The following is a 12,400-nucleotide window of genomic DNA, read 5'->3' as shown; positions in this document are numbered from 1 at the left end:
ACTATAGAATTGCCTATTCTGGGTTTAGCTGTCCCATTCTTCCTTTAGCTTTGTGAGATACAAGGATTCTTCCAATCGATTTCTCCTGCTTGTAATCAAATGAACTTTAACCAATACAAGCCAAGGTGTCCTCCACTCCATCCTGTAACGCAGAACTCTGTCACTTAATGTTCTATCTGGCCGGTATCACTACAACCTGTGAACACTTTATTCAGTTATAGTTAAAACAAATTTACACATTGATCAAAGTCGTTCACCAGTTGGGAGCTGTCAGTACACTGTAAGTGCAAGAATATGAGGGAAAGCTACCAACCTCGAAAGAGTCTGTACTAGAAAATGGTACGAAACCAAAATGCTCAAATTTTATAGGAATAGAAATTAAGACCTAAAGTAACATTATACTCACCTACATAATCAGAAAAGAGGAGCTGGAAAGATCTGATTTCTCAGCAGTGTAAATGGAAGAGACCTGAGGGTTTCAGCTGAATCTAATCTCAGACTTACCTAAGACTATATGAGCCCAACGTGATGAGCACTAATAAAGTTCCCAGATCATGATAATAATGATTATTATTACTACATATAATAATGACTCTGAGACATGGATTAAATGCTAGCTGAAGTATTGTGTCTAGATCTGTTGTCATCCTATCAGGATGGTCAAGGAGAGGGCTCTAAAATGATGAGAAATGTGTAAACCATGTGAGATCAGGAAGCATTAACAGAATTGCGGATGTTTGGTTTGGAGGAGGACAGGATTAAGAAAGTCCAATCGCTTCATCATATATTTGAAGAGCAAACACATGAAAGAAAGCCTCCGTTGTAATTCTAGTAGACAGAAGTAGGTATAGGGAAAGAAAATTAAAGAGAGGCAGAATTTAATCTAAAACAATGGCTTTCTATCAGAATTTCCCAACAATATAATAAGGTACCTAACAAGAAGTAAGCTACTTTTCCTGGAAGTATTCACAAACAGGCTAAATATGTCCACACATTTCAGAAAATGCTTCTGCACTGGATAGAAGGGTGACATAGATGACATTCCAGTCCCTTTCAATACTCAGATGTGGTATCTCTTGTGCAGACCCTATCACTCGCTATCCGGGTGACTTGAGCAAGTAACTTAACATCCCTTGGGCTCTTCAGCCTCACCTGTAAGAAGAGGAAGCTAAATTAGATGGTCTCAAGGTCCCTCGAATTGCAAACCTCTCTCATTTACAACAGAGGGGCAACAGGTCATCTGAGGTGGAGGGGGGGTACTCCCAGAAAGTCAGAAAGAAGTGGCAGCCAGGAAAGGACCCTGCAGTTAGAGAAAAGAGGAGAAACTGATGAAAGAGGAAGAGAAATAAAAGCTTTCAGGAGGGGAGGGAAAGCATGGAGGGTCATGTAACAGGAGAGAAAAGAAGAAATCAAAAAACAGGAAAGAGAAAGACAAAATGACAATGCGGAGGTTCTGCCTTACCCAGCCCCTCCCGGCTCCATTTCATAGTCCCATCTCCACCTTCTTTATTGTTCAGCTATCTTGATAAATTTCAGCTGGCATTAACATAAACCATGTGGTTAATACCATAGTTTTAACACCCAATTCACTTTTATTACTAAAGGTGTCTTTTTCGCCCAAACAAGGATCTCTCTGAGACCCAATGCATTTTCCTTTTATATTCATCACATATTAAAGGTTTCCAGGAGCCCCTAAATTTCCAATTTATGCTGAGACTCCCATTTGGTATGCTGAAGGTACTTCATCACCATTCGTTATGAATGAGCTACAACAGTATTGCAACAGCGCTCAGCAAACAGCTCCTGACTTTCAGGTGTCGTTACATGCAAGTTAAACTAAATGGATGAATTTTTAGCAGGAATAATGTAGTTCATGTTGACATTATTCAGAGCTTTCCCAAGAAGACAGGTATTAATCAGACAACACTCCTGTAGGTCTCCGTATATAAATATTTGGGTGTCTGGCTAAACAGTGCCCTAACCTTTAAAAGGCATATAGACCCTTATGCTTTAAATAGGATCATCAGTATAAAGGGCAATTTAGGACAAATAAAAAGAAGAATTTCTTTGCACAGGAGTATGGATTTATATGGAACCTATGATAATAGGTTCCAAGAGTTTGAACCACACACAAATAAAAATAAGTCCCTAGGAAAGATTTAGATAAGTCAGTAATCACAAAATTTTGTGAATTCTTCTTTCAAAATCATTCTTGTTTCTGTCTCTTCCTCTCTATTTACACTATCCCCATTCTGGACAACATACATTTACTGAAGCCTCAGAGGAAGTTTTACAAAACACAAGGACTCAGGTGTCATTTCTGAAAGTTTATCATCTGGAAAGGGGGATATGGTATACAGCAAGAGGTGTCTAGGAGAGCATGTAGGCACATGCTAGGTGATCAGTGAACAGATGAACAAGGATTGCTTCAGAAATTAAGAAGAAAGGGCCATTTCCAAAGGCAGGAAGACTTGCAGAGAAGGATGAATGTGATATGAGCATCATGCATGGAATCATGGCATGGATAAACAAACGATGAAAATCCCAAGAGCCAAGGCATGGAAGTGGCCAAGGGTTCGACACAATTTTGAATGAATCACCAGTCTGGGTAAAGGATGGAGTTCATGGGAGGAACTTCACATAGAGGAGGAAAATGAAGCTTTTAGGAACAAAATACAGGTATCCCCTACTTTTCAAAAGTTTGCTTTGTTTGATTTCACTTTTAAGAAAGACCTACATTAGTACCTGTTTCCACTAACCAAAAGAAATCCAAAAAGGGTTTTCACTTTTACCAAAAAAGGGAGAAAAGAAAAGGAAAGTGGTTGTTTCCCAGTAACCTATTACAGAGGCAGGGAGAGCGGCTCCCCCAGGTTCCTCCCTGGGAACCACGCTCAGCATCACAGCCTCAGGCTGCCATCACTTTGAACTGTGTCTGTGAGTATCTGGGCTTTATCTCAGTTTACTCTGTGCATCCGTTATCAAGATGTGTCCTAGGGTAATTGCTTCTTCACTCTACATCATTTCGGCTCATGAGAGTTTTCATACTTTCTGATAGCTGGGGACATCTGTGTTAGAGGTGCTTGGCAAGCAGGCTAAGCGTTGAGACTCTTCTGCAAAAGGGGAGAGTCACCAGAGATTTGAGCAAGAGCAAAAAAGACTTCAGTTGAGAGAACAGTGTGAACAGAAAGGAAGGAATGCATGTACAGGATGTCCTGCTCCTCCCTTCTAATGCCCACTGCTGCTGGACCCATCTTCCTTTATCATCTTTTGAGCCTTCCATTCAGAAGTCCTTGCTGCATCCCACATGAAGTCCAAGGTCCACTTCTTGGTACCTGCCATGTGTTGTGAGAGTTTCACCTCTGTTGTGGAGTTTCACAGATCTATCATTTGCCAGTTACTGAAAACAGGACCTTTCCACTTTTAACTAGTCTGCTTACTATTTCCAACATACACACAGTTCATTATTAGCAAACATTTATGGTTACACATGTTGGGCCCAGTTCTGTGCTAGATGTGAAAGTGAAAGGATCATAAACTAGAGCACTGCTCTGGAAGACCCGAAGTCTAATGGAACACCCCTCCCACTGTTTTGTGCCTGAATCCTACCTATTCATCCAGAAGAAGCTCAAGTCCATATCTTCCTCACAGCCATCAGTGATCACTCCTGCCCAGGCTGGCTTCACTTACTAGGAATTCATCTGTGCTTATAACATTTTCCATTCGTTCTATTATTATAATTCATCATTTATAATTTTAACGTGTCAAAACTTTTTCACTTTTGAAAACAAAAACAAATTCCGCACTCAAGATGGGTTTTTACTCCTGGTTACTTACTGCCCCTGCAACTTGCACGTGCTGACACCAGGGGGCAGTAGTGTGCTGAGGGGACAGCGGCACCTAACACCCAGACTCTAAAAGCATGGATTTCTATTGTTCACACGTCTTAGATTAACCCTAAATCTTATACATAGGCATAATAAAAACACAAATAATTATAACTTCCCTGAATCATTATTTGGGAATAATCACCTACCTATATAGCCAATCTACCCTTCAGTTTTGGCTTTAGATAAGAAACTTCATTAATCTTTCCCGCCAAAGTCCCCTTGCTTTCTATAAGGCCAAGGAATCCATCTCCAGGCCCCTTGACAGTCCTCCTGCCCACTTGCCAGATGACTTTTCACAGTTAAAATTTTATATTCCCATATTTAAAATCGGTCTTATTTAGTCTCTCCAAATCACCAGCAGAAAACAGAGCACAGATGAGCAATGAATATAGATTAATTATATGATTGATTTTTCATATGTGTGTGTCAGCTTCATTCTAGGTTACTAAAAAAGGCGTGTGTGGGGAATGGGGAGTACATTTGGAAATATCCCTACCTACCAAGGGGACAACCTCAGAGTTTCTTAGAATCTCACTTCAGAGACAAAATAGAGGGGGAGATAGCCAGTTTAGTAGAACTAAGGGAGAATTTTTCATTCTTATTTTGCAATGATAAAGGAAGAAGGAGTAGCCCAGGAGAAGGAACAGAAAAGCTGAGGATGCTTGGAGCAAAGTCCTTGTGATAAGAGCCTCCATCCTGAAAAGAGATGCCAGAATACTGCTCACTTTAAGAACAGTGAAGGACATTCACAGACTCATGACCATCAAACTCACCTTAAAACCATTTGGTTCCCAAGCACAGATATATGCTACATTTTACGGGATTGCTTCCTCACCTTCCACTGAGGTCTGGAGACAGTCGGCATCAACTAATCCCACTCTGTAGTGGGGTCTTAGACACATAAGGAGAGGTGAGAGGTAGGGGAAATTTCCAGTTGACTCAGGCTTAGTGATCTAGTGGGGCTTGGTGGAGAGCTGGACATTTTGCTAGAGAGGTCTACATTTTAGCACAGAGACACAGATAACGTACCATCTAAAAGAGATTTTGCTGGATCTTCCGTGGGGGACCTGAGTTCAATCCCTGAAGAGGGAACTAGATGCCCCATGCTGCAACTAGAGTTCACCTGCTGCAACTAAAGATCCCCAAGTGCTGCAACCAAGACTCAGCACAGCCAAATGAATAAATATTTTTAAAAATAAACAAATAAGAGACTTTGCTTACGAGGACTTTTGGAAGAGTGCTAGAAGTCCAACCAGGGGACAACAACAGAATCATAAGAGATCAGCTAGAGAAGCATTCTCCTGTATCCTGGGAACTTCCAGATAGAAGATTTCTTGGAACTAGGGAGGTCTCCAGATGGCCTGGGAACGTGCCCACAAGAGTCATCTTCAAACATCTGCAAATATCTACAACCATTTCGGTAGCAGCTAAGTTAGACATGTCTCCCTAAACTCCTCCGCCTTTCTCTGATTCATCGCTAGCAGCCTCAGAAGCTGAGGCTAGCCAATACATGTTGGGTGGGAAAGGAGAAGGGTGGGAGAAGAAGTTGGCAGAAGAAACAAAATAAAAGAACTTTGCCCTTCTGATGGAGACAAATGCAAAGCAGAGGAGCAGCTTCAGTGTTGAAGGCAATTCAGAATTTGTATTACTGTCCTTAATTCTACATATTAATAACAGAACCGTAATTGGACAGAAAACTGGACGAACAGGACAGAAGAGCCGCGCATGCTGCAGCCCATGGTGTCCCAAAGAGTCAGACACCACTGAGCGACTGAACAACAGTACAGGACAAAGAGTAGGTGAGTATCCAACACCAGAGGCTCTAACAAGAGAATTGATTGGGCCACATAAGAGTGCAAGGGTGGAGATGAAGACAGTGCTGATCACGGGCAGGGTTTGGGGCTCAGATGTATGGTGTGTGTGTCAAGGAAACGGGAGCTGTTTGAATTATGGGGCTATCATTCCATCAAGGGGTCCTGAGGACTGCATAAACCACTTGAGCCTCCAGAAATCACTGCCCCATATTTCAGTCACCTGCAGTTTGTTCTATGAGTCATTTATGGGCTGCCTTGGCACAATCTCTATCGTCAAATCTTAAACTTTGGATATTTCTTTGCAGTTTGATTTGCCTTTTACCTGAGAATCTGTCCATTCCCGTAACTAACCTTTACTGATCATTTACTACATGCACTGTGCTCTGGAGAATTGCCTTCTGCCTCTCCCCTGGGGACCTCCAGTTGCTGCAGGCTTTAAACCCTTAAAGTTATCCAACACCAGAAACCAGACATCCCATGGCTGAGACCCCTGCCTGGGGAGTCAACAGCAATGAAAAAGTAACAAGTGTTTAAAGAAGATACAACCACAAGCTTTGGAGGGTGGGGTTCCCTGAGTGCTCCATCTTTGGGGCTCTGTCTAAGCAGTTTCCCAGGCTCTGCTTATAGGGGAAAGCTCCTTTTAGGGAAAAGGGGGTTTATTTCCCTGCTGCTAAGACATAGATACAAACACCCAATCAGCCCCCACCACCTGGCTCCAAGTAGCTGGCATGATGCCTCTGAGCAACACAGATACACTTGTTCCATTTGAGCCCGTCTACGATACCTCTGCCTCCTTTATCTCTTCAGTGGTATAAAGGTAGTGGTAGACAGTAGTGTAAAAGCTGAACTCTCAGACTCGCTGCATTTAAGCTGCAGCTCTGCTGATCATCTGACAGAGACTGGAGGACGTTTCTTAACTTCTCTCTCATCTGTAGACCAATGATGCTGATGGCAAGGATCAAGGTGTAGTGATGAGGGTGATTATGAAGAATGATAAAACCTCACAGGGCTACAGTGAGGATGAAATGATAAACAGAAGGAGGTTGCAAAAACACAGTGCTTGGCACAGAGTAATATGGTGTGTATGTTCTCAGTCGTGTCTGACTCTGCAGCCCCATGGACTGTAGCCCGCCCGGCTCCTCCATCCATGGAATTTTCCAGGCGAGAATACTGGAGTGGCTTGCCATTTCCTTCTCCGGGGGATCTTCCCAACCCAGAGATCAAACCCATGTCTCTTGTGTCTCCTGCGTTACAGGTGGACTCTTTACCACCAGTGTCACCTGGGAAGTCCAATTAAGATGGTACTAATAATTAATTAGCTATCATATCATATAAGTATCATATATAACACAATAATTGTGTATAATACTTCATTATTATATCAGTATGGTTAATATTAATAATAATTAATTTGCTATTACTAGTCGATTTGGTCAATTAACTCCTCTTTCCAGCACTGTAAGAATCAGCAGAGCAGGAGGTGGAATCCGTGTTGCCAGAGGAGTGGCTTTCAGCCTCAGGGAAGGATAAAAGGAAGTTTGAGCCAGAAGCTATCTTAAAGATCAACCTGTAAGAATCCTCGTTTTGTAAATGAAGAAACTAAGCGATGTGGTCTCAGTGTTACTGACTCTAACAGTACCTTAAAGACATACTTTATGCAAATACAAGGTGCCAATAATTTTTTATTATCTCTCCAGCCCATTTGCTTCCACAATCCCTTCAGGGAGGTAGCTTCACTTCTACCCCTTTACAAGCTCCAGTCCAGCAGAGACTGGTTCCTCAAATTCAGGGCGTCTAAAACCAAGCACTGCTCTTGCCCCAAATCAGTTCCCCCTCCTCACCTTCAGCAGCAGTCCAGTCTCCAACATGACCTTGTCACCTTCCCCATCTCCCCGCCCCACCCCGGGTCCCCACTTCCAGGCAGGAGTCTCGGGTTCTTGTGCACGCCGGCCGCTCTCCCTGCTCCCCATGCCCGCTCCCTGTTCTCTTCTCCCACCTCTAACTTCACTCCAAGCCACGGAGACCAGGTCCAGCTGCTCTCCGACTAGTGCTGCCTGCGGGCTGTCATCCCTGAATCTTGTTTAAACACTCACTCCTCACATCAGTCCCCGGCTCAGAAACTCTCCCCACCCACAGAGGGGTGACTTTCCAAACAGTGAGCCCAGGGTCCTTCCTCCCCACTTACCCTCCTTCCCGTTTTTGTGCCGCTGGTGAATCAAGACTACTGACACCCCTGAGTAGTCTTTGGAATTTCTGCTGTTTTCCTTGAAAGGCACCAGCTAAAGCTGGAGGAGGCTTGTGAGAGTGGAAAAGCAACATCAGGCTTCCCCACAATAAACCCTGGGCACAGCAGGGTTGGGAAGAGGCCTGGGGCTGCTCCCTCCCACACTCAGCCTTCCCTCCCGTCCCCTCCCTTCCAAGGCTGCCTGGGATGCTGTTTTAATCAGCGTTTTCGGATCTGTGTGGAGCATGAGTGACCCAGTGTGCTTGCCCCAGACCAAACAGTCCAGGGAGGGGAACCCCAATCCTGCCCATCCCTCACCTGGAGATGACTCCCAAGTCTTCACACAAGAACACTATCAGGCAAATAGGGCAGGTACCTCTAAGCACACGGGGCAGCAACGCGGACATTACTGTGATGAAGGAAGTGGGCTCTCTTTCCTCCTTGTTTCCCGAAGTCCCCTTTCATCCAAAGGACAAGCTTCTCTAACCTTGCCTGTGCCTATGCATGCCCAGTCGTGTCCAACACGTTGCGACCCCATGGACTGTAGCCCACCAGGCCCCTCTGTCCGTGGAATTTCCCAGGCAAGAATGCTGGAGTGGGTAGCCATGTCCTCCTCCAGATCTTCCTGACTCAGGGATCGATCGAACACACGTCTCCTGCACCTCCTTCATTGGCAGGAGAATTCTTTACCACTGAAAGGAAATTCTGTTGCCAGTGAGTACCTAACCGGCTGGGCGGTGTTTAATAGGCGCTGACAGTGGCACTGTCTACAAACCACACAGGCAGCCCCTGAGAACAAGGAGACCGACTGTGCCAGCTCCCTCGTGAAGGAAAAAGACAAAAATGTGGAAAATGGCATCATGGAATACTCGGTACAGCTGGTTGCAAAATAGTTCCCTTAACACTTCTGGGAGCAGAGTGTTTTGGAAAGGCAAAGCATCCCCTTCATTCTGAAAGCAAGGAGCACAAAGCTTCCCTGAAGGGACCGACACCACGCTTGAGTCCAGGACCCCCACGCAGGTTCTAGAGGGGTTCGAACCCACTTAAGTTGGCGTAGTTGTGGATTTTCCCCAAAGCATTTCCAATTGAGGTCTATGTTACTAATAACACAGACAATAAATAATAAAGGCTGAGTAGTCAGGCTTTACAGGTTACCAGAGAAAGGGGATCGAAATGATAAAAAAACAAATTATTATTTCTGAATGTGGAAAGGTGGGGTTCTCTCGTTATTTACCTGATAGTCCCACGGTTTGCAGAGTTTGGGATTTTGTGGGGTTTGGTTTTTTTCCTGTTTTGTTTTGTTTTGGGGGGAGCTGGTTTTAGCCATGCTGCATGACTTTTGGGATCTCAGTTCCCTGACCAGTGTTGAACTGGGGCCACTGCAATGAAAGCCCCAAATCCTAACCACTTCCCCACCAGGGAACTCCCAAGTGTAAGATTATGAATGCTACCTTGTTGTAATTTGCCCTAAAGGGTAAAAAGCTAACATTTGAATAACAGTTGCTCAGATTTGTGGAACAGATTTTAAACATCCTGAATGCCTCCACCCATTCTGAAATGCCCACAGGCCCACCTCTCCTTCGCCGTTCCTTGCCAGGCACGTGTGCGAAGCACTTAGTAAGATTTGTGTTTGCAAAACCTCACTGTGAACCTCTGACCCCAATATATGACTTGAGCATCTCTGAGCCGCATCACCCTAATCCACCTCCTCAAGCCTCTTTCCTCACCTATAAAATGGGAATCAGAATTACTTTCCTGAACAGCTGGGGAAACTAACTGAGGCAGATTTACTTACACAGAGGGGACTCGGTCTACCCACAGGCCAGCGGCCACAGGGGCGGTCTTCACGCGTCCACCCTCTCCGTCTCCTTTTCTCCTCTCTGCCAGAGGACGTCAGTCCCCACAGAGCTCTGACAGGCACAGTGGGCCTGAAACAAGGGCAAGAGACGGAAGACCGCATAATCCAGAGACCTGTTTTTCCACTTAAAAAAACATTCATTTAAAATTCTATCAGAAAGTCAGACGCCTAAAAAATTCATTACCTCCCTTCTAATTATACATGAGCCTTAAAACTAAAATATTCCCGCAATCATCTAAGAGACCACCACTTAACAGTATATTAGATGCAAAAAATATCTCAGATTTTCCCCGTGGGTGTAAAGCTTAAACATTCAAATTTGCAAAAGAGAAGCAAACTGGAATAAAGACATTCACAGCCAGCTATTTCATATCCATTAGTTATCATTTACACGTCAAATACATACAGCAATGAGACCAAATATACAGAATCTCCACATTTATATACAGTAATCAACACAGTGCACAATTCAGATCTATCTTACAATCAAGTGTACAAGTTTAAATATGGCTTTATAAACTACTAACAATAACTGCGCTAAAGGAACTCATAGGTCCAGAAACAAACACTGGAATGCCGCCTCCACATCAAGGCCCTCATTCAGCAAGATGCTATTCATTGTGTTTGAAAAACAGAGGGTGCAGGTAATTGTCTCCAGGCAGTGTCCACCCATCAGCCCCCGAGCAGCTGAAATGTAGGTTCAAATTATACCAACGTTGGTCCTTCCTATCTCAAATATCTAAAAATAAATCTGTACATCTTCCACACATTTGGAGACACGGGGTAATAAACAAATAGAAGAAAGATAAATAATCAGTGAGGTGATGATTACCTGGAATTATCAAAACGTGCTTTTCAGATTCAGAAATTCTGAGGCATTAGAGTCAGCATTTGCATTTTTGAGGTTTTTCCCTCCCTCCTTTCTTTTCTTGTTTTGCTTAAATCAGTGTACTGAGAAAACGTTCAGGAATTTAAGAGATGTACTGTATCAAGGGGTCCCCAAAATAGAATATAAAAGAGTTCTTATAAAGGTAATATCTAATTATTCACTCTTTTCTTCTAGCCAAAAATGGCTCTTAAGAATGAATAAATAACCTTGATCTAAAATCATGCTTCCATGCCTATTTTACAGCTACTTGCCCACCAACAATAAATACACATTCTCTAACCAACTGCTGCCTTCTAGGTGCTATCCTCAAGTCCTTCTCGCTCCATACTCTAAACTCTGTTGAGTAGAAGACTATTCCCTGTAAATTTCTATGTTTGCTATGGTTTTTAATGTACATAACAAATCATTGGAGCAGTGTGTGTGTGTGTGTGTGTGTGTGTATTTAAATAAATACCTTTCGGGGCATGCTTAGAAAGTCTTACTGATGAGGTCAATGAGCGCAGAGGTCTGGAGACCACTGCCTACATAGAGATGAGGTGGGTGTCTCCAAACATTTAAGGGTCTTTTATAAAACAAATATATAAATATACTCTGTACATTTTTTATATGAGAAAATGGAAACTCTATGTCACGAACACTTTTGAGACACTAGAAGGAAGTTCTAGAATCAAAGGACTGAACACACCGGGGCCACTCCTCCTGTTCCCAGGCTCAGCCTCAGGTGGGATAAACCAGGAGAACAAGCCAGAAACTAGGACACGGATCAAGGTCACTCCAGTGCTTGCAGCACCGGCCACTAGAATAACCACAACAGTCCTTCCCTACAGGCTGTGTTTGCCTTTGATTTAAACCCGTAGTCCTTCAGATTGTTTAGTAAGACGCCACCGCTCAGAACACTCTCAATGTGCCTGACGCTTCTCTAACACAACCACACCACATGATTGCCTGAAGCCCTGTATCTGTTCATCTTTCCTTCTCTCCTCCCACTCAGTGAGATTCAAACACCACCGGAGGAAGGACTCGGATCCTCATCTTTTCAACCACCACCATCGGGGGAACGTCACCCTCATCAAGGGTGGAGTTGTCAGACACCCAGCAGGGTACAGATCGCTGGGAAAAACACATGTTTCTGATAAGCATGATCCCACGAGACGGCTTGCTTGAGGTAAAGTCATTTTGACAGGGGTCACACAAGCATGTTGCTCCTACTGAAGCAGAGGTTCCCTCCAAAATTTGAACATTATCTCTAGTCTTATTGCTGCAAAAAAATTCAGACATAATTTGTTAAAGATAAAAACACAATCATCTGGACATGGTTGATGTTTTAATAAGCCAAACAGGATCTCTTATTGAGGGACAGAAACAAGTATGATAGAAGACTTCCAATTCTGAACAACTATTAGAGAGAATAGTCTATATATTGTTGTATTTTTTTTTATTGTTGTATTTTTTAAGGGAGGGAGGTAGGAAATACCCAAAGCATTACTCCTTTCTAGCCTCGAATTATATCACATTCCCTCTGCTATCGGTTTAGCCACTGCTGATTAACTTGACAATTTAGGAGCTAAATCCTACTGTTTTCAAACCCATGGGGTAACTTTATTTTAATACTGAAGGTCTAAGCTATACTAATAAATCAAAGTTACTCTATTCTAGAGTTAAAAGTAAAAAATAAAAAAGGGAGGGGAAAGATGCTTGCCAATGGGGGATGGGAGGTGAATTAGTCAC

Source organism: Muntiacus reevesi, chromosome 19, assembly GCF_963930625.1.
Source record: "Muntiacus reevesi chromosome 19, mMunRee1.1, whole genome shotgun sequence".
Lineage (NCBI taxonomy): Eukaryota > Metazoa > Chordata > Mammalia > Artiodactyla > Cervidae > Muntiacus > Muntiacus reevesi.
The sequence above is the reverse complement of the archived record's forward strand: the minus strand, read 5'-3'. Positions refer to the sequence as shown.